This window comes from Pseudorca crassidens, chromosome 3, assembly GCF_039906515.1.
Source record: "Pseudorca crassidens isolate mPseCra1 chromosome 3, mPseCra1.hap1, whole genome shotgun sequence".
NCBI classification, from domain to species: Eukaryota; Metazoa; Chordata; class Mammalia; order Artiodactyla; family Delphinidae; genus Pseudorca; species Pseudorca crassidens.
Genome location: NC_090298.1, coordinates 163,466,975 through 163,490,901, shown reverse-complemented (window position 1 = coordinate 163,490,901; position 23,927 = coordinate 163,466,975). Strand labels below are relative to the sequence as shown.

At 44.0% G+C, this 23,927-nt stretch overlaps 1 protein-coding gene across 12 annotated transcripts in view; it reads left to right on the top strand.

The window, feature by feature from the left end:
- CACNA1A (calcium voltage-gated channel subunit alpha1 A) overlaps nucleotides 1–23,927 on the top strand; it is a 338,534-nt gene that overhangs the window by 18,890 nt on the left and 295,717 nt on the right. The window lies entirely within an intron of this gene.

The following is a 23,927-nucleotide window of genomic DNA, read 5'->3' as shown; positions in this document are numbered from 1 at the left end:
TGGCCAAGGCTCAGAGCTGAGTGGATTCCTGGGCAGACAGCAGGGAAGTGGGATGTGAATATGAGTTTAGGGCTCTTGGAGCTGAGGCTGACAAGGACACAAATCAGTCCTGGGGACCCGGAAATCGCTTCTCCCACCCACTTCACGCCAGCCAGTCTGACCTCTAGGAAGCTAACAATGTCTTCACCAGGCTTCCTTCTGTCTGCTGGAAGGGGGAACTGGGTTATAAATGCCAGTTGGGTTTGGAGTGTGCTGATGAGGAGTGCATAAGTACAGAGTGCAATGAAAACTGTATTATCGAAAGGAGCCAGTGCTCATTTTGAATTGGAGGGCTTCAGGTTAGGTGAGAAAGGTGGAGCCCATGTGGCCTCTGAGGTGGTTTCCTGAGGTTAGGCTGACATCTGGTGGCACATTCAGGCAACATCTAGAAAGGCAACGTGGTGACCAAGCTTTATTTTTTTTCCCCCATGCTGTCTTCCTTTTGACAATCTCTCCTCTCCATCCACACATCTAGCCACCCACCCACCTGTCCATCCATCCACTCACCCACACATCCACTCACCAATCATCCATCCATCCAACCATCCACTCACCCATCTTTCTATCCATCTATCCATTCATCCCTCTCCCCATCCATCCATCCCTTCACCTGCACACTTTTCCATCCATCCATCCATCCATCCTTCCATCCATCCATCCTTCCATGCACACACTTACTCACCCATCTTTCTATCCATCTATCCATTCATCCATCTCCCTATCTATCCTCCCATCCATCCTTACATCCATTAACCTGTCCATATTTCTATCCATCCATCCATCCACCCACCCATCATTTCATAAATACCCAGGGTGCACCTAATATCTGCAGCTGCAATGCTAAATACCACTCCTCTCTTATCCCGTCTCCAGAACTCGCCTTCTCTCTCCCCTCCCTTCCCATTTATTTCCATTCTTCTCCTGTTTCCTTTTATTTTCTTTCTTTTTAAAATTAATTAATTATTCTTTGGCTACATTGGGTCTTCGTTGCTGTGTGTGGGCTTTCTCTAGTGGTGGTGAGCGGGTGCTACTCTTTGTTGTAGTGGGCGGGCTCCTCACTGCGGTGGCTTCTCTTGTTGAGGAGCACGGGCTCTAGGTGCTCGGGCTTCAGTAGTTGTAGCACGCAGGCTCAGTGGTTGTGGCTCGCAGGCTCTAAAGCACAGGCCCAGTAGTCCTGGTGCCCGGGCTTAGTGGCTCTGCGGCATGTGGGATCTTCCTGGACCAGGGCTCGAACCCGTGTTCCCTGAATTGGCAGGTGGATTCTTAACCACTGCGCCACCAGGGAAGCCCCTTTTATTTTCTTTTGAAAAAGAAATTTGATTAGTTCTTGCAGAAAATGAGGCTTCTTTAAGGGGTTAGAGTGAGTTATTTCTGCATACCCACTGAAAATAGATTTTTAGGATAAAGAAAAGTGTCACAGTGACTTAAAGAACTTAAAAACCCTGTTGCCCAAGGAAAATGATAACTATAATTTCTAATAATAATGACAGCTAATGTTTATTGGGCACCTACTGTATGCCAGACACTTTTTTTTATTTTTTAACATCTTTATTGGAGTATAATTGCTTTACAATGGTATGTTAGTTTCAGCTTCACAACAAAATGAATCAGTTATATATATACATATGTTCCCATATCTCTTCCCGCTTGCGTCTCCCTCCCTCCCACCCTCCCTATCCCCCCCTCCAGGCGGTCACAAAGCACCGAGTGCCAGACACTTTTGATCTTGTTGTCTTGTCATAACTCTGCCATGCTGCAGATTCTACATTATCCCCAATTTACAGATGAATAAAGAGAGGCTGAGAGAGGCGAAGTAACTTGCTAGACACTGGCAGACCTGAGATTCGAACCCCAACCTGTCGGAGTCCCAAACTCAAACTCTTTTTTTTTTTTTTTTTTGCGGTACGCGGGCCTCTCACTGTTGTGGCCTCTCCCGTTGCGGAGCACAGGCTCCGGACGCGCAGGCTCAGCGGCCATGGCTCACCGGCGCAGCCGCTCCGCAGCATGTGGGATCTTCCCGGACCGGGGCACGAACCCGTGTCCCCTGCATCGGCAGGCAGACTCTCAACCAGTGCGCCACCAGGGAAGCCCCAAACTCAAACTCTTAATCATTTGGCTGAAGAGTTTCTACAACAGCAAGTGGCAGGGATTTTCTCTTAAATAACGCAGAAAATAAAGCCAGCCACATCAGGGAGAAAGAGAGAAGCATTGCAGGGTATTCAGAAACAGGAGACGTTGCTTACAGTGCCATTTCCATCACAACCTCCTTGAATGGCTAACTTATGCCCCAGTTTCCCATTCCAGTCACTTTCTAGGACCATAAAAAGACTTGAAGGGTCTTTATAGCTACAATCTCCAAACTTCTAATCTCCTACCCCTACCAGTAAAACAAACACATTTTCAACACGCACATAATGTATATATTTTTGCTTATCGATTATATAAGTATTCTGCTGAATTTATTATATGCACTATAAAATATACATAAAAATAGAAATGCCCAAAGGATGAGACATCAGTGAGATAAGTATGTTTAAATGGTTTTAATTTTTTAAATTTAGTGGTACAAAATACTGTTGCTAACGTGTTTTGTGTGTGTGTTACACATTTTAATTTTTATTTATTATTTTAAAATTTAATTTTTAAGTTCATTTTTATTTAAAATTTTATTTTGTTTTATTTTTTAATTGTATCGTTGATTTACAATGTTTTATTAGTTTCAGGTGTACGGCAAAGTGATTATATATGTAACTATATATATAGTTTTTCAGATTCTTTTCCCTTATAGGTTATTACATAATATTGAGTAGAGTTCCCTGTGCTATACAGTGGGTCCTTGTTGGTTGTCTATTTTATATATAGTAGTGTGTATATGTTAATCCCAAACTCCTAATTTATCCCTTCCCCCTCCCCCTGCTATCGTGTTTTAGAAGTTTGTCTTCACTTTTCAAACACTGTGTTTTGTCAGAGTTCTTTATTCTGAAAATGTTCAAATACACTAAGAGCAGAGAGAAGAGCACAGTGAACCCGACAAACCCATCACCCAAATACACTAATTATCAAGATTTTGTCAGACTTACATCATAAATCCATTTTCCTTTCCTATTTTCTGAGCTATTTTAAAGCAAATCCCAGACCTTACATGATTTTACAAACTTCAGACTACATGTCTAAAGCACACAGACATTTTCTTACTAATATCACACTGACAAAATTAACAATGATTTTTTAAAAATATATTTTATTTTATTTTATTTTTGCGGTACGCGGGCCTCTCACTGTTGTGGTCTCTCCTGTTGCGGAGCACAGGCTCCGGACGCGCAGGCTCAGCGGCCATGGCTCACGGGCCCAGCCGCTCCGCAGCATGTGGGATCTTCCCGGACCCGGGGCACGAACCCGTGTCCCCTGCATTGGCAGGCGGACTCTCAACCACTGCGCCACCAGGGAAGCCCAACAATGATTTTTACATCACCTAATTTCCAGCCCACATTCAAATTTCCCTGCTTGTTTTTTTTACAGTTGATTTCTTTGAGTCAGGAAAGTCTGTGTCTTGCATTTGGTGGCCATATCTCTTTTTTTAAAGTTGTGGTGAAATAGGTATAACATAGCATTTACCCTTCTAACCACTTTTAAGTGTGCAGCTCGTGGCATTAAGTACATTCACATTTTGTTCAACCACCACCACCATCCATTTTCAGAACTCCTTTCATTTTGGGAAACTGAAAGTCTGTCCCCATTAAACACTAACAGCCAATCCTCCCTCCCCACATCCTCTGGCAACCACTATTCTACCTTCTGTCTCTATGAATTTGGCTGCTCTAGGGACCTCATTTAAGTGGAATCGTACAGTGTTTGTCCTTTTAGCATAATGCCCTTGAGGTTCATCCGTGGAGTCACATGTGTCAAAATTTCCTTCCTTTTTAAGACTGTATACTATTCCATTTTATGGATGGACCACATTTTGTTTATCCATTCATCCACTGATGGACACTTGGGTTGTTTCTACCTTTTGGAGATTGTGACTAATGCTGCTGTGAACATGGGTATATATATATATATATATATATATATATATATATATATATATATATATATATATATATATATTCGAGACCCTGTTTTCAACTCTTCTGGGTCTATACATAGAACTTGAATTCCTGGATCATATGGTAATTCTACAGTCTTATTTAGTCTACAAGGATTCTCTCTCTCCCACCCCTCACGTTCTCCTATCCCGTTGTGATTTATCATAGAATAAACCATGTCAATTGTCCTATAGAATATGCCCCATTCTGAATCGTTTGTTTGAAACTTTATTTTTTCAAATCCTGTTAACTATAACGGCTTTGCCCATCCTTAGGAATCCCACCCAGGCACAGTGCCCACCAAGATGAAGCAAACCATAGCGAACATGACTCCACATTTCAAAATGTCTTCATGAGAATTTAATTTGGAACGTTTTTTGGCCATCTTCTGATAGAGACTCAATGAGATCACTATGGTTTCTATTTCTTCCTGTGACTGATGGAGTCCTGGTACCAGGAGGGGAGAGTCCCAGCTTTGCCATTTCTCACTGTTCCTTTCTGCTCTTGTTACTATTTCCTTCAACCCTTTCTTTCCAGGCAGGGATCTTCCACTTCACCAGCCAATATCCCAGTCCATCAACCCATTTACACAGGTCTCAGGAGACCACAGTGCATCACCACGACACGGTTCTTTATCCTGTTTCTTGTCTGTCTTGTCCACTAGAATGTCCCTGGCAATGATGCTCGACTGTGTCCCCAGCGCCTGAGACCGAGGCTGGCACCCATAGGCACTCAGTAAATATCTGTCGAATGAAGGCACCAGATGAGAATGAATGAGGGAGGGTTGCTCCCAAGCAGCTAAGTGGATTTAGTCAACCATACATGAAAGGTTAATAAAGTCCAGTGCTTCATTGTAGATGAAACAGTAGCAGACATGGAAGTTCGAGAATTTGGTTCCATACTTTCACAGATGTACTCACTGGGGGTGCACCTAACCCACTTTGGAGGTTCTCGCACGAAAAGTTGAGTGAGGAGATGCTGCCTCCCTTCTCCTCCCCTTCACTTCTCCCTCCTTCCTTCCCCTTCCCTCCTCCCTCCCTTCTCCTCTCCATGCACTCTATCTCCCTTCCTCATTCCTGCATCCCTATCTCCTTCCCCTTCCTCCATTCTCCCTCCATCTACCTCCCTCCTCTCATTCCTCTCCCTCCTCTCCCTTTCCACTTCATCCCCCTCCCTTTCTCCCTTCTCCTCTCCATCCCCCTCCCTCCCTCCTACTCTCCATCCCTCTCCCTCCTCCCTCCCTTTCTCCTTTCTTCTCCCACTTCCTCTGTCCATCTATCTCCCTCCTCTCCTTTGTCTCCCTCCTTTCTCTATCCCCCTCCTTCCTCCCCTTCTCCCCTTCATCCCCTTCCCTCCTCCCTCCCTTCTCCTCTCCGCCTACCCTACCACCTTTCTTCACCCCTTCACCCCTCCCTTCCTCTCCCCCATTCTTCCTTACACCAATATTTAGGACATTACCTCTGTTCTCAGCTCCATGTGGGGCCTTGGGAACACATCAGTCAATAGTCCGTTCTTTCCAGAATGACACTCTCCACTCAGCAGGAAAAACCAACATGAAACAAATGGTGACAAGCAGGAATAATGCCCAGAAGGGGCCGAGCAAGAGTCTGGGGGGAGCCGGGAAGGCCTCCCTGAGGAAGAAATTTCCAGGCTAGTTCTTCACACACCTTACTGCATTTTTGAACACCTGAGGGAGGGGGTCTTGTTAAATGGAGATTCTGACTCAGCAGGTCTGGGCTAGGGCTTGGGACTCTGCCTTTCTTTCTAACAAGCTCCCAGCTGGAACCAATGCTGCTGTCGGTGGACCACGGTCTGAGCAGCCAGTTCTGAGCCGCCATCATCATCATCATCAAATAGAGGACGTGGGCGGGAGAATGGAGGGTGGAGAGAGGAGAGCTAAGCGAACTGCAATGAGTATCATGAATAATACGCTGAGGTGATAACGATAATATCCAATATTTATGGAGCACTTACTGTGTGTGGGGCACAGCGCCAAGCCCTTTATATATATTAACTCATTTAATCCTCATCTCCATTGTTATAAATAAGATGGTGCAGCATGTCTTTGTTTTCCAAAATATTTTTACGTTTCTTGTCTTACTGCATGCACACAATAGAATCATGAAGCAGCTTGGGTAGGTACTGTGGCCGTTATTATTATTATTACTATTATTTTGCTCCTTATGCAGATGGGCAAACAGTTCCCAGGGGTTACCAAGGCATCTGGAGGCTCAGACAGGACAGGGAAGGCATGATCTCGACTCCTAGGTCAGAACTGACCATTTCTAGGATGTGGGGACTCAGGTCTAGCCATCCTGCAGGTCACCAGCTGGGGCTGAGGGTGGTGGCCTGAATTGTCTGGTCCCCAGAGCCTGAGCTGAGAGGAGGGGATAGGCAAGGTGAGGAAGGAGACACTGATTCTTCTAGTGAATCAATTTCCCCACTTATTCTCTGCCCCTCCCCTCCAATGCCTCCATCTTCAACACCCAACAGAACAGTTCCATGGTTTTCAGTGGGAAAGTTAGGATTCTTTAGGATTATATGAGACCGTTGGTAAAATGATTAATGCCACTGGACCCCAAAGAGAGACGTTTAACCTGAAGGTGACCTCAGTGGTTGTTGAGATTGCCCTAGGTTTGCTATGGCTTCCACTTCACTCAGGTAAAAACTAAAGTCCTCCCCAAGGTCCTCAAGTCCCTGTCACCTTGCCTGTCACCTCCCTGCTCTCACTTCTTTTCACCCTCTACCTTGCTTCCTTGCTCCAGCCACATGGGTCTCCTCCGTGTTCATCAAACCCATCAGGGTTGTCCTGCCTTAGGACCTTTGCACTGGTTGTTCCCTTTACTGGAAGTGCTCTTCCCCCAGATACCCACATGGCTCCTTCCTCGCCTCCTTCTAGCCTTTACTTAGAGGTCACCTCCTCGGTGAGCCTTTCCTCACCAACCTATTTAAAATTCAGGCCCTATACATGTCAATTCCCCCTGCCTTACTTTACTGTTCTCATTAGCACCAATGACCAACTCATAGGTATCATATATCTGGCTTTTATTTTGTTGATTATCTGTATTCTCTCCACTGGCTCCACGAGGGCAGGAAGTTTTCTCTGGTTTGTTCTTTACCAGGTTCCCAGCTTCTAGAACAGGCACCAGCAAGCTTAAGTCAGGGGGCCAAATCCAGCTGGACCCCTGTTTTTGTATGGCCCACGGGCTAAGAAACGTTTTTACATATTTAAGTGGTTGAAAACAATAAAAAGAAGAATATATCTTGATATGTGAGAATTCTATGAAATTCAAAATTCAGTAACCATGAAGTTTTATTGGGACGCAGCCGGGTGGGTCTGTGTGCAGACTGTTGCTACTTGGGCTACAGCTACAGAGTTGAGTCTTTGTAACAGAGACTGGCCTGCAATGCCAAAAAAATTTACTCTGAGGCCCTTTGCAGAAGAATTCTGAGCACCCCTGGGCTAGAACAGCTCCTGGCACAGATTAAGTGTTCCATAAGAAGCCAACTTTGGTCATTGCGTGGGGAGACGGAGGCCAGGGGGACCCCACACTCCCCTGAGCTCACCTCTTCTTACCTGCAACTAGCCACCAGGTGGCACTGTGGCTCCCGAGTCCGGTGAGCGCAGAACAGCGGAGGTCGGGGAAGCGGTCAGCAAACCCTTCCCCATTCCCACTTCCTGGCCTCTCCCTTCCTGCTCGCGGTGGACTGAGAAATGGAACGCAGCCCCAAATCTAGAATCCAATTGTCATCATATAATACTCAGTCATTACATATATGACGATTTGTTTTTTCATGCACAAAGCGCTTGGGAAAGACGACGGGTCCCAGGGCTTGAATGGCTCCCAGGAGGGCTGAAGGGTTTCAGGTGGATCTTGGGGTCAAGTGTGGGGCCCGGCTGTCTTTGGTCTGGGGTGTGGTTGAACTCCTGGGCTGGGAGCCAGATGACAGGAGTTCAAATTGTGGCTCTGACCCTCACTGACTCTGTGACTCTGGACGAGGGGCATTATTCTCTGCTCTGCCTCAGTTTCCTCGTCTGTAAAATGGGGATGACATTAACACCCGTCTCTGGGATTCTGACAAAGGTGAAATTCAATGCATTATTATATAGCAGGCATTTAAAACAGAGCAGGCCCATAGTAAGGCTTGATAACAGTTTGGTATTTTCCTGAGGAGGGTAAACCTTTAGGCATCAAGAGGCCTTAGTTTACACTAAGTTAAAAAAATAAAAGGATAGCAGGTTGTTAAGACATCACAATTAAATTGAAACTTGGTCTTTAAAGAAGACCTGCTTGGGAATCAGAGCACTGTTTTTTTCTTCTTTTTCAAGAGAGGCAGTTGGACAATGCTAGCCTAGTTGATATTAAAAAAAAAAAAATAGGTCTGGTCCCAGGGAGCTTCTTTTTCAGTGCAGCTGGCTGGTTTTTAGTGCAGAAAGACCCGCCTTTTGTCTTTCAAATTAGCAGCTTTGGCTGCAGCCAGCCACAGAGGGCCTGGGGAGGCCACGGCCCCCACCTCCCCCCAAGAGATGGTGTCCCTTATGATCTAACAGATTTTCCATGTGAGTCTTTGGAACCCAAGCAGCTTGTGAACAAACGTCCCCCCGGAGTCACCATCTTGCCCACTGCTGCCTCCCATCTTTTTTTTTTTTTTTTTTGTGGTACGCGGGCCTCTCACTGTTGTGGCCTCTCCCGTTGTGGAGCACAGGCTCCGGACGCACAGGCTCAGCGGCCATGGCTCACGGGCCCAGCCGCTCCGCAGCATGTGGGATCTTCCCGGACCGGGGCACGAACCCGTGTCCCCTGCATCGGCAGGCGGCCTCTCAACCACTGCGCCACCAGGGAAGCTCTGCCTCCCATCTTTTATTCTGCCATCATCACTCCAAAAGTCTGTCCTTTCAACACCGCAAGGTTCTTTTGACAGTGTCTGTGCACTCCTTCTCCAGGCTCTCTCAACTGCTTCCACCCAGGTAGGGTCTGTCACCTTCCTCTCTAACTACACTTTCACCATGATTACTCTCACGTTTGGCCGAGGCTCACTAGCCACGTTTCTGTTCCCTGCTTTTTCAAGCACTTGTTCACCTTAGGACCTTTGCACCTGCTATTCCCTCACCCACCTGGAGTGCTTTGGCCATGGTTGGCTCCTTCTTGCATTCCAATCTCAGCACAGATGTCACCTTCTCATGTAGAGCCATTCCCTCCACCCCCTACCCTGCCCGGTGGATCATATCACTCTGTTCATTATTGACAATTATGTATTTTCTCCTAAATTAGACTGCCAGCCACTTGAGGGCAGGTTTTTTGGTCTTTCTTGTCCATTACTGTGTCCCCAGTGCTTAGAAAAGTGCCCAGTGCACAGAAGGTGCCAGTGTTTTTGGCCTGAAGAGCTGATTGATCCTTGGGAACATGAACCTCTCTATTTTTTTCTCTCTTACAAAAGAAATTTATTATAAGATTTTTTCAGGATACTGTGTTTTACATGTGTTCACAGTATTTTTTTTTACATCTTTATTGGAGTATAATTGCTTTACAAAGGTGTGTTAGTTTCTGTTTTATAAGAGTGAATCAGCTATACATATACATATATCCTGATATCTCCTCCCTCTTGTGTCCCTCCCACCCTCCCTATCCCACCCCTCTAGGTGGTCACAAAGCACCGAGCTGATCTCTCTGTGCTATGCGACTGCTTCCCACTAGCTATCTATTTACATTTGGTTGTGTATATATGTCCATGCCACTCACCCATTCTCACTCTGTCCCAGCTTACCCTTCCCACTGCCCGTGTCCTCAAGTCCAATCTCTAGGACTCTAGGTCCAACCACTTCACTACAAATAACTCAATTTCATTTCTTTTTATGGCTGAGTAATATTCTATTGCATATATGTGCCACATCTTCTTTATCCATTCATCTGTCTATGGACACTTCCATAGACATGCTTCCATGTCCTGGCTATTGTACATAGAGCTGCAATGAACATTGTGGTACATGACTCTTTTTGAATTATGGTTTTCTCAGGGTATATGGCCAGTAGTGGGTTTGCTGGGTTGTATGATAGTTCTATTTTTAGTTTTTTAAGGAACCTCCATACTGTTCTCCATAGTGGCTGTATCAATTTACATTCCCACCAACAGTGCAAGAGGGTTCCCTTTTCTCCACACCCTCTTCAGCATTTATTGTTTGTAGAGTTTTTGATGATGGCCATTCTAACCGGTGTGAGGTGATACCTCATTGCAGTTTTGATTTACATTTCTCTACTGATTAGTGATGTTGAGCATCCTTTCATGTGTTTGTTGACAATCTGTGTATCTTCTTTGGAGAAATGTCTATTTAGGTCTTCTGCCCATTTCTGGATTGGGTTGTTTGTTTTTTTGATATTGAGCTGCATGAGCTGCTTGAATATCTTGGAGATTAATCCTTTGTCAGTTGCTTCATTTGCAAATATTTTCTCCCACTCTGAGGGTTGTCTTTTCATCTTGTTTATGGTTTCCTTTGCTGTGCAAAAGCTTTTAAGTTTCATTAGGTCCCATTTGTTTATTTTTGTTTTTATTTCCATTTCTCTAGGAGGGTCAAAAAGGATCTTGGGATTTATGTCATAGAATGTTCTGCCTATGTTTTCCTCTAAGAGTTTGATAGTGTCTGACCTTACATTTAGGTCTCTAATCCGTTTTGAGTTTATTTTTGGGTATGGTGTTAGGGAGTGATCTAATTTCATTCTTTTCCATGTAGCTGTCCAGTTTTCCCAGCACCACTTATTGAAGAGGTTGTCTTTTCTCCATTGTATATTCTTGTCTCCTTTATCAAAGATAAGGTGACCATATGTGTGTGGGTTTATCTCTGGGTTTTCTATCCTGTTCAATTGATCTATATTTCTGTTTTTGTGCCAGTACCATACTGTATTGATTACTGTAGCTTTGTAGTATAGTCTGAAGTCTGGGAGCCTGATTCCTCCAGATCCGTTTTTCTTTCTCAAGATTGCTTTGGCTATTTGGGGCCTTTTGTGTTTCCGTACAAATTGTAAATTTTTTTGTTCTAGTTCTGTGAAAAACGCCATTGGTAGTTTGATAGGGATTGCATTCAATCTGTAGATTGCTTTGGGTAGTATAGTCATTTTCACAGTGTTGATTCCTCCAATCCAAGAGCATGGTATATCTCTCCATCTGTTGGTATCATCTTTAATTTCTTTCATCAGTGTCTTATAGTTTTCTGCATACAGGGCTTTTGTCTCCTTAGGTAGGTTTATTCCTAGGTATTTTATTCTTTTTGTTGCAATGGTAAATGGGAGTGTTTCCTTAATTTCTCTTTCAGATTTTTCATCATTAATGTATAGGAATGCAAGAGATTTCTGTGCACTAATTTTGAATCCTGCTACTCTACCAAATTCATTGATTAGCTCTAGTAGTTTTCTGGTAGCATCTTTAGGATTCTCTATGTTTAGTACCATGTCATCTGCAAACAGTGACAGCTTTACTTCTTCTTTTCCGATTTGGATTCCGTTTATTTCTTTTTCTTCTCTGATTACTGTGGCTAAAACTTCCAAAACTATGGTGAGTAATAGTGTTGAGAGTGGGCAACCTTGTCTTGTTCCTGATCTTAGTGGAAATGCTTTCAGTTTTTCACCATTGAGGATGATGTTTGCTGTGGGCTTGTCATATATGGCCTTTATTATGTTGAGGTAAGTTCCCTCTATGCCTACTTTCTGGAGGGTTTTTATCATAAATGGGTGTTGAATTTTGTGGAATGCTTTTTCTGCACCTATTGAGATGATCATAAGCTTTTTCCCCTTCAATTTGTTAATATCACATTGATGATTTGCATATATTGATGAATCCTTGCATTCCTGGGAAAAACCCTACTTGATCATGGTGTATGATCCTTTTAATGTGCTGTTGGATTCTGTTTGCTAGTATTTTATTGAGAATTTTTGCATCTATGTTCATCACTGATATTGGCCTGTAATTTTCTTTCTTCGTGACATCTTTGTCTGGTTTTGGTACCAGGGTGATGGTGACCTTGTAGAATGAGTTTGGGAGTGTTCCTCCCTCTGCTATATTTTGGAAGAGTTTGAGAAGAATAGGTTTTAGCTCTTCTCTAAATGTTTGCTAGAATTCGCCTATGAAGCCATCTGGTCCTGGGCTTTTGTTTGTTGGAAGATTTTTAATCACAGTCTCAATTTCAGTGTTTGTGATTGGCCTGTTTATATTTTCTATTTCTTCCTGGTTCAGTCTCAGAAGGTTGTGCTTTTCTAAGAATTTGTCCATTTCTTCCAGGTTGTCCATTTTATTGGCATATGGTTGCTTGTAGTAATCTCTCATGATCCTTTGTATTCTGCAGTGTCAGTTGTTACTTCTCCTTTTTCATTTCTAATTCTACTGATTTGAGCCTTCTGCCTTTTTTTCTTGATGAGTCTGGCTAATGGTTTATCAATTTGTTTATCTTCTCAAAGAACCAGCTTTTAGTTTTATTGATCTTTGCTATTGTTTCTTTCATTTCTTTTTCATTTATTTCTGATCTGATCTTTATGATTTCTTTCCTTCTGTTAACTTTGGGGTTTTTTTGGTTCTTCTTTCTCTAATTGCTTTAGGTGTAAGGTTAGGTTGTTTATTTGAGATGTTTCTTGTTTCTTGAGGTAGGATTGTATTGCTATAAACTTCCCTCTTAGAACTGCTTTTGCTGCATCCCATAGGTTTTGGGTCATCGTGTTTTCATTGTCATTTGTTTCTAGGTATTTTTTGATGTCCTCTTTGATTTCTTCAGTGATCTCTTGGTTATTTAGTAGTGTAATGTTTAACCTCCACGTGTTTGTATTTTTTACAGATTTTTTTCTATAATTGATATCTAGTCTCATAGCGTTGTGGTCGGAAAAGATACATGATACGGTTTCAATTTTCTTAAATTTACCAAGGCCTCCTTTGTGACCCAAGATATGCTCTATCCTGGAGAATGTTCCATGAACACTTGAGAAGAAAGTGTATTTGGTTGTTTTTGGATGGAATGTCTTATAAATGTCAATTAAGTCCATCTGTTTAATGTATCATTTAAAGCTTGTGTTTCCTTATTTATTTTCATTTTGGATGATCTGTCCACTGGTGAAAGCGGGGTGTTAAAGTCCCCTACTATGATTGTGTTACTGTCGATTTCCCCTTTTATGGCTGTTAACATTTGCCTTATGTATTGAGCTACTCCTATGTTGGGTGCATAAATATTTACAATTTTTATATCTTCTTGGATTGATCCCTTGATCGTTATGTAGTGTCTTTCTTTGTCTCTTGCAATAGTCTTTATTTTAAAGTCTCTTTTGTCTGATATGAGAATTGCTACTCCAGCTTTCTTTTGATTTCCATTTGCATGGAATATCTTTTTCCATCCCCTCACTTTCAGTCTGCATGTGTCCCTAAGTCTGACGTGGGTCTCTTGCAGACAGCATATATACAGGTTTAGTTTTTGTATCCATTCAGCCAGTCTATGTCTTTTGGTTGGAGCATTTAACCCATTTACATTTAAGGTAGTTATTGACATGTATGTTCCTGTTACCATTTTCTTAATTGTTTTGGTTTTGTTATTGTAGGTCTTTTCCTTCTCTTGTGTTTCCTGCTTAGAGAAGTTCCTTTAGCATTTGTTATAAAGCTGTGAACCTCTATATTGATGACCTCTCTATGTCTCTGGCTTAGAGACCTGAAAACCCCTTAGAACAAGTGAACCCCATTTTCTCTTTAGTTCTCTGTCCAGGATATCCTCTTTCCAAGTCTTGCATTCTTACTCAAGGGGGTCTGCCTGGACTAGGAGGCAGACATACAGACAAGCAGCTGTACACAGCATCCAGGGCCTACACAGAGACCAGTCCCCATTTATCCCACAACTACCTTGAGCCCAGCCTTGGGCCAAGGGGCTTAAGGCATGGGCTCAATCGGTCCTTACCCTAGCACCCATTTCACAGAGGAGGGAACTGAGGCACAGAAAGAAAAATAATGAAGCCAATAGGGCAGAACCAGCATTGAAACCCAGGTCTGTTCCAATCCAGATCCCAGGCTCTTAATTCCTCTGCTTACAAGATCATGAACTTGGAAACACCTGGCACATAGTAGAATGAATGAATGAACTGTAATCATTAAGCTTTTCCATGCACTTTAGGTACTAAACTCCACGAAGGCAAGGTCCTTCTCTTATTGATACTTGAATCTTTGGAATTGTTCAGCACAGAGCTCTGTGGGTAGAAGGTACGCAATATCTGTTGAATTGGTTGTGTCAAGTCTTGAGATGGGTTCAGAATGAAATCTATAAAATTCTCAAGGCGAGAGTGGCATACATAACCCAGTCTCTAAATCCTGGCCACTAGAACCAGCCTAACAGAGGCCAAATTGGGATAAAATGACATAATTTCTTACCTTCTAATAGTTCCAATTTTCAAAGCCCCTTTGGGCAGGGGTTAGGCCTTATAACCTCCTGGGTGAGCCCAAAGCCACAAATCAGATCAGCAACAGTTAAGAAACAGTCCCACCATCTCCCTGAAATTCCACTTTGCAAAGCAAATGTGTTCTTTGGGCATCCAAGGAGGCTGTTCTTGATTGTTTTAAGGTCTTCTGGAGGGCCTCAAATGTGGTACAAAGGACAGATTTGAGGGCAAAAGGAGCTGCCTTCAAATTTTAGCCGATCCTATTAGAGCTGGCTGGTCCTGGGCAAATGCCACAGCCTCTCTGAGTGCTTGGGGAGGTTACAAAAGTACCTGGTCTTGGGGAGTGCATTGACGAGGCAGGGCTCAGAAAACAGGGTCTTGGAAGAAAAGTCACCGTTGTCTTTCCCCTCTTGTGGTCTGGGGACCACCTGGGCAATATGTACCTGTAGCTTCTCCAATCTGCATCTTAGGTCAAGGGATTCTGAATAAGAAGCCCACACAGCTTAGTGGTTCTGGAGCCAGCCTGGCTGGATTTACACTCTGGTTCTATTTGCTGTGTGACCTTGGACAAGTGACCCCACCTCTCTGAGCCTCAGTTGTCTCATGTAGAAAATTCAGAATACAGTAACGTAGGGTTATTACAAGGATTAAACATTTGCAAAATGCTTAGAATGAATGATGCCTGGAACATTATAAATGTTATAGATATGTTACATTAAATAAAATGAACAAATATCTACCCACAACCCCAGGTGTGACCTCCAAAAGGGCTCAGACCTTATCTTATTGATTGTGTATCACTAGGGCTTAAGCACATAGTAGGTGGTCAGTAAAGGTTGAATGGAAGCGGGATGTGAGATTGGAATGAGTTTGTGGCTAAGAGATTAAAAACCTAACCTCTTAATCTAGTGTTGGCAAACTTCTGTAAAGGGTCAGATGGTGAATATTTTCAGCTTTGGGGGTCATGTGGTCCTATGGTCTCTGTTGCAACAATTTAACTCTGCCCTTGTAATGTGAAAGTGGCCACGGAAAATTTGTAAATGAAGGAGCATGGCTACGTACCAATAAAGCTTTATTTACAAAAACAGGTGATGGGCCATATCAGTCTGAAGGATGTAGCTTGCTGACCCCTGCTATAAATCATAGTGAGAGTTAGTGGGAACAAAGAGAAGATATTTCGGATGGTGCTTTCTGGAGATGGGTGATGTCAAAAGCCACCAGTGGTCTCCCCTAAGCCCCAACTTGAAGGGCCTATTTATTTTTGTTATGTATTAACATTTATTAAGCACATATTATGCTATTCACATGCTGATCATTGTAATAGGCTCTCTCATACTTTCTTTTAATCTTTAGGACAATCTTGGTGGATATCTTTAATTATCTTTCCCTCTTTTTTAAGTCAGGAAACTAGAGACCAGAGTGGTTAAGAAACTTTTCCAAGGTCACACAGCTCAGAAATGTTTTAGCCCAGCTGGGTCTGTTTCCATGGTTCTGTCATTTTCCTCGCAGGCCAGAGAAGGACTGGAATATTCTTTCAAAGCTGTCCTTTAAAAGTTCACAGCTGGGGCTTCCCTGGTGGCTCAGTGATTGAGAATCTGCCTGCCAATGCAGGGGACATGGGTTCGATCCCTGGTCCGGGAAGATCCCACATGCCACAGAGCAACTAAGCCCGTGCACCACAACTACTGAGCCTGTGTGCCACAACTACTGAAGCCCATGAGCCTAGAACCTGTGCTCTGCAACAAGAGAAGCCTCCACAATGAGAAGCCCGTGCACCGCAACGAAGAATGGCCCCCTCTCGCCACAACTAGAGAAAGCCCGCGCGCAGCAATGAAGACCCAATGCAGCCAAAAATAAAAACAAATAAATAAATTTATTTAAAAAAAAAAGTTCACAGCTGGGGGCTTCCCTACTGGTGCAGTGGTTAAGAATCTGGCTGCCAATGCAGGGGACACGGGTTCAAGCCCTGGTCCGGGAAGATCCCACATGTCACGGAGCAGCTAAGCCTGTGCACCACAACTACTGAAGCCCACACGCCTAGAGCCCTTGCTCCTCAACAAGAGAAGCCACCACAACGAGAAGCCCGCACACTGCAACGAAGTGTAGCCCCCACTCGTCGCAACTAGAGAAAACCCGTGTGCAGCAATGAAGACTCAACGCAGCCAAAAATAAATAAATAAATTTTTAAAAATGAATAAATAAAAGTTCACAGCTGCACACACAGTTCCTAGAAGCAACCTTGCACACATGGAAGCATTTGAAGACTAATGTGAAAGTGTTGGGTTTTTCAGCAGACACGTGTGATTGAATTTCTTTACAAATTGGTAGGGAGCTTGTGCATTGGGCCTATTGGTAGGCCTACTGGAACATTCTAGGACTTTTCAGTGCTTGCCTCAGAGTAAGAATGCCCCATTTAAAAGAGGCTTCATCGAACAGGGCCAGGCTGGAGAGCTGATTGTGTTTCTTAGCCACGGATTAGTTCCTCTAAGCGCTGCCAATTCTCTTTAGATCTGTGTCTAAGATCTCCAGACCTGAGTTAGGTCTGTGTGCTGGACTCTGGCTGACCTCAGCAGGTTAGCAGCACGGAGTCTTGGATTTCTTTGCAGCAGAAAAGAGTTTTTGGTGACAGTGCATCCGTGTGGCTTTGGCTGACCTGAGGGTAATCAGTAGCAGATTTTTAATTCTGGCAGCTCTCGTGGACTTGAGGACACATCATCACCCCTTGACCCCTTGGAGGGCCTGTTAAAAAAACACAGGTATTGGGACTTCCCTGGTGGTCCAGTGGTAAAGAATCCGCCTTCCAGTGCAGGGGACGCGGTTGGATCCCTGGTTGGGGAACTAAGATCCCACACGCCGTGGGGCAACTAAGCCCACGCGCCACAACGACTGAGCCCCTGCGCCTCAACTAGAGACCTTGTGTGCCGCAAACTACAGATCCCATGTGCTCTGGAGCCCACGCCACAACTACAGAGCCCACGCCCATGCACTCTAGAGCCTGCATGCCACAATTAAAGAGAGAAAACCCACACACCACAACTAGAGAGAAGCCCATGCACTGCAGCGAAGAGCCCTCGCCACAATGAAAGATCCCACATGCCACAACTAAGACCCGACGCAGCCAAAAAAAGGAAAAAAACAACCCGAAACCAGAAAACAACCAACAAACAAACAAGCAAACAAAACACAAGTATTGCAGGGCCTGCTTGGAGTTTTTGATTCAGCAGGTCAGGGCAGGGCCTGAAAATCTACATTTCTCACAAGTCCCCGGGTGATGCTACTGCTGGTCCAGGGACCACACTTTGAGAAGCATGGCTTTAGGTCCGTGGTTCCCAACTTGGGATGCACATTAAGGTCACCTGGGAAGTTTTAAAATTCCCAACAGCCAGGCCATACCCCCATTAAATCCCGCTCTGGGAGTGGAGTCCAGGCATGGGAACTTTGGAAGTTTCCAGGTGATTCTAACATGTAGTTATGCTTGAGAACCAAGGTTCGGGTCATCACTCTTCACTTTGCTCATGATACGCTCAGAGGAGGCTCCCAGGCTTACACACAACTAGGAAATTTAAAATCTGTTGGGGGATAAAAAAAAAAAAATCGTGGTGTCTAATTCATTCCTAAGCCAACGTGGAATTATTCTTGTTTGATTCACTGTTTGGATTCTTATTCTTTTGGCTTCAATTATCTCCTCTCTGTGTATTCAGTGCAGATATTCAGCTGGGACACATTGCTCCAGCTGATTGTTCAAATATTAACATATTTCCATACCAGTTGGTAAATAGCCATTTCCCGGAGCCCCCTGAGTTCCCCCTCCAGCCAAGTCCTTTCCTGGGTCCTCCTACACCTCCTAACGATGCACACTCCAAGGGTGGTGTCTCTTGCTTGTTGTTAAGTATTTCAAATTTCTCCCCAGTACATTTGAACTACTTACCAATATCCGTATCTTTAGTTTCCTTGTCTGAGCAGAGGGGTATCTTGAATAGGTAGGAGGTTGGTTTACAAACTCAGGAGTGTGGGAAAGTGTCTTTATGTTTGGAGAGGGGAGTGGTGCTGGTTCCAATCCTGACTGTGACATTGAACAGCTGGGAAGTCCTCTAACCTCTCTGCTTCAGTTCCGCATACGGTTGGGGTGAGACTTACGTGAATTAATGCATGGACAGGCCTTAGAATGCAGTCTGGTGTGTAGTTATTATCAAATAAGTGCTAGTGTTTGTACTAGTCACCTAGTGCCGTGTAACAAATGGCCATAAACCATGTAACAAGTTCCCACAACCTTAGTGGCTTTAAATAACACATGTTTATTATCTCACAGTTCTTATGGGTCAGGGATCTCCATGTCACCTCATTGCGTCCTCTGCTTCTAGATCACTCACAAGGCTATAATCAAGGTGTTGGCCAGAGTGGGGTCTCATCCAAAGGCTCGTCTGGGGAAGGATCTGCTTCCAAGCCACACCTGGTTTTTGGCAGGGTTCAGTCCTTGCAAACTATTGAACTAAGGGCCTCGGTTCTTAATTGGCTGTTGGCCAGAGGCCCACCCTCAGTTCCTCCACAATATGGCGGCTTGCTTTGTCGAAGTCAGTATAGAGAGAGACTCTGCCAGCAAGATAAAAGCTGGAATCTTTTGCAATCTAATTACAAAAGTGACGCCTTCTCAGTACATATATACAATGGAATACTATTCAGCCATAAAAAAGAACAAAGTAATGCTAATTTGCAGCAACATGGATGCAACTAGAGATTATCATACTAAGTGAAGTCAGAAAGAGAAAGGCAAATACCATATGATAGCACTTATATGTGGAATCTAAAATATGACACAAATGAACCTATCTATGTAACAGAAACAACTCACAGACATAGAGATCAGACTTGTGGTTGCCAAGGGGGAGAAGGGGAGGGAGAGGGATGGGCTGGGAATTTGGGGTTGGTAGGTGCAAACTATTACATTTAGAATGATAAACAACAAGGTCTTACTGTATAGCACAGGGAATTGTATCCAATCTCCTGGAATAAACCATAATGGAAAAGAATACTAAAAGAAGAATGTATATATGTGTAAAACGGAGTCACTTTGCTGTACAGCAGAGATTGGCACAACTTTGTAAATCAACTATACTTCAGTAAAAAGAAAAAGTGACATCTTCTCAATGTTGAGATATTCCATTGTTTAGAAGCAAGTTCCTCAGGAAAGAGAATAATGCAAAGATGTGAGCATCAGGAAGTGGAAACCATTGGTGGCTGTCTTAGAAGCTGCCTTCTGCAGTATTATTATTTTTTTCACTTCTGGATGTAGGTAGTGTAACCTCAGTCATCATTTTTCCCTCTTGGGGCATACGTTTTATGAAATATCAAAGCTTCCAGAAGCCCCTTGAGTCATTAGTCCTCACTGGTTTGAGACCCTCCCACGTCTCAGACTGCAGGGTTCCCTCAAGTTGGAGACTCTACTGCTTCTGAGACAAGTTTGGGACCTAGAATCCTCGGGGTGGCCTAGAACCTTTCCTGAGGGTCCAGCGACCCCAGATGCCCCATGCATCCTTCCCTTTTGGAGAACAGTCTGTACATGGGGGATTCCCTAACTTCCCAGTTCTCCCACTTGTTGACCCTTCAAGGAACCTAGGGACACTTGGGCACAGCTGGTATAATTTCCTAAGTGAGTTCAGGATTTCCCAAGAGTCAAGGAAGGTGTTGACTTCAAAGACGTTTTGTCTCTTTGAGGCAGGAGACCACAACTTTCTGTAATAGAGAGTGTTGTGTTTGAAGAAAAGGATTGAGCAAAGTTATGGGGCTGTGAAGGCTGGGGAGAGAGTCTGGGGAGTCTGGGGTGGGTCTTGGAGATAGTGAGGAGAGTTTCCTGGGGCAGGAGATGGGAAGCAGGTCTGGTGAGGCATGCCAAGGAGGAGGAACAGCGAGGACACACCCACAAGGGTGGGAAAGTACCTTCCAGAGTCATCGAATGAGAGAAAGTTGAGAGGGCTTGAGGGAATGGTGAGAGATGAAGCTGGCCAGATTGCAAAAGCCATTTAAAGCAATAATACTCGATGATTAGTTTTGGGGATTCTTTAGGTCAGGGGTTTGAAAGAACTCAGCTGGCTGCTTCTGCTGGGGTCTCTCACGTGGCTGTGCTGTGTTGATGGCTGGACTGGGCTAGCTAGTCTTAGAGGCATCACTCACATGTCTCTGGTGACCTCTTTCTCTCCATGGGGTTAGCTTGGTCTTCCTCACAGCATGGTGGCCCTGGATTTTGGAGAGGCTGGATTTCAAAAGAGAGAATGCCAAATGTGAAGGCAGAAGCTTCACGTCTCTAAAGGGAGGCTTCCAGGTTTGAAGGAGCTCAGATACCAGGTTGGGGAGCTTGGAATTTATCCTGTTGGGCAGGCTCTTGGAGGTCTTCGAGTAGAAGGGAGAAACATCATACTGGCGTTTTAGAAAGTAATTACAGAAGAGAGCACCGTTCAGTGAGAAGAATGGAGAATCTGGGAACGGAAACTCCGGTGCTCTTTCTACTCTGTGTGACCATATGTGTGTTATTTAACTTCCCTGAGCCCTCAGCTGTATCCTCTGTGAAATAGGATGGTAAGAATCCCCACCTTACATACCCTATGGGGCTTTTAGAAGGATCGAATAAGGAAATATTTGTAAAGTACTTTGTAAACCAGCCAAACTCACTTGTCAGGTGACAGATGATTGGGGCAGGCTTGCTTTAAGGTGATACATTTCACTGAATGCTCAGCTTCCATCCCAGACAATAGGGAGTGGTGTGGCCTGTGGCAAACTGGAAAGCTCCAGCCCCCTCTGAAGGATATGGCCGTCATTCAATAGAAGCTGATTGATGCCATGATTTTATGAGAAAAGGCAAAAATTCAGGACTTCCCTGGTGGCGCAGCGGTTAAGAATACACCTGCCAATGCAGGAGACAGCGGTTTGAGCCCTGGTCCGGGAAGATCCCACCTGCCGCAGAGCAACTAAGCCCGCGTGCCACAACGACTGAGCCCATGTACCACAACTATGGGAGCCCGTGCTCTGCAACAAGAGAAACCCGCACACCACAACAAAGAGTAGCCCCCACTCGTCGCAACTAGAGAAAGCCCGCGCGCAGCAACAAAGACACAATGCAGGCAAAAAAAAGGTAAAAATTCCATCTTTATGTGTAATCTCCTGACTTGTTCTTAACATATTTATATCTCAAGATGTGGATAGACCAAGGAAGTTTTTGTGAGCTCTCTGTAGCATCTGCTGTAAACCATAGTACTCAGTGTAGATATTAGTTATTAATTTCTTGTGGGCTCTTAAAACTGAAAGGCAAGGTGAGCCAGAGGGAGGCCTGGAAGAAGGAAATGCTGTGAATCAGGGAACAGACAGGGTGGATCTGAACTGGGACAGGAATGTGGAGAGTGAAGATGGGGAGACCCAGAAACACGTCAGCTGGAGATTCAATAGGGCTCGTTAGCTCATTGGCTACGGCAGAGATCCTTAATATTTGCTGAGTCATGGAGCCCTTTGCCGTCCAGTGAAGCCCAGGGACGCTTTCCCAGAGCTGTGTTTTTAAATGCATAAAATCAAACACAAAGACCAATTATATTGGAAATTCATTATCAAAATATCTTAAGCGGTGGATTTGCATACCATTAACAAATGTGCTTCTTTAATAACTGGTAAGAAACGAGATCTGGTGACAGCCCTAACAATTTCAGAGTAGTGATGAGAAGCAATGATATTTTAAGGTATCTACAATAATTGCGACATAAAAATACGCTTTCTGTAGATGACAAAGTCACAGGTGTTGCTAACACTGTTAATACGACTGTAATTTGTTACCTCTATTCATAATTTCAGCTAAAGGTAGTGAAAATTAAGATGTGATTTTTTTTTCCCAACCTAAGTCACAGACTTCCTGAATTAAAAACAAGTTAAGTGCCACTTCATCTAGGAAGTGAAGGAAGAGGTGGGTTCAAAGGGAACTCTGGGGAAGGTCAAGGTGGAGTTACCCAGGAATCTGTGAGAAATTACAGGAGAGAGCATAGTGGTTAAGCCCATGGGCTTGGGAGCCAGAGTGCGTGGGTTCAAATCCTGACCCAACTTCTTTTCAGCTTTATAATCTTAGTGGTGTTCAACAGCACCCAACCTTTGGGTACCAAATCTGGACTCCATTGGCTTGTATGTAAAATTTTGGGCCAACCTCTTGTGCCTCAGTTTACCCAACAGTAAAATGGGGTGATAATTGCATCGCCTACCTCCTAAAGGATAAAATGAGTTAATTAATATATGCAAAGCATTTGGAACAGTACTTCATACATAGTAAGTATTTTATAGACACAGCCATTATTACAGAAGGGATGGAAGTGGATGTTTATTCATTAATCATTCATTCAACACATATTCATTGAATACTTGGAGGCAGAGAACAAATCAGACAAAGACCCTATTCTGATGGGGTTTAAATTCTCTAATGGGAGACAGATGATACACAAATAGATAGATAATGGGATAATTTTAGGTAGTGATAAGTGACAATAAACCATGGTGATGAGGTGAAATGTGACTGGGACTGGACCATCTTAGAAAAGATGTTCAAGGATGGCCAATCTGGTAAGCTGACATTTGAGCTGAATCCTGTATGGAAGGATTCGTGCAAAGATCTTGGAGAGGGAATTTCCAGGCAGTGAGAATAGCAAGTGCAAAGGCCCTGAGGCAGGAGTATGTCTGGTGTGTTTGAGGACCAGCAAGGCAGTCAGTGTGACTGGAGCAAGGTGAGTGAGAGAGAGAAAGTGGTGGGAAATGAAGATGGAGGGGGAGCAGCTCCTGTATTATATGTCAGGGATACAAGGATGGATACATCCTAGTTAGTGCCCTCAGTGAGATCAAAGACATAGCCATAGACTGTTCCAGTGAAGTAAATGCTTTAAGAGAGGTATAATCGAGGAATTAGTCACAGCTTTCCAAAGGACTCAAGAGCCAAGACCTAAATTAGGAAATCAACACAAGAACAGAACAAAAATGAAGAGGCATGATCAACCAGCTAAGGAGATTGCAATCAGATCACGAAAAGCAAGAGAAGGTAGTGTTTCAAGGAGAATGGGGTACCTAGCATCAGATCCAACAGAGAGACAAGTAGACAGAGACTGGGAAGAAATCAGGTATTGGCCAAGCGGGGGATTTCCAGATGAGCAATGGCTCAAAACCAGATGATTGTCTCATGTGAACCGAGGGGTAGGTGGGTGAGCTGTACATCCTTTTTCCTAATCACTGAGCATCAGGATATGGGAGTCATGTTTTGACTCATCTCTTTCTTTCAGTTCTGGTAATCAGTGTGTCATCAAGCACTTTCTGTTCTTGCTTTGAAATGTCTTGCTCATCCACCATTGGTGGGCATCTAAGAACCCCACTTCTGACATCAAGTTCCAGTCTTCGCCAGCCT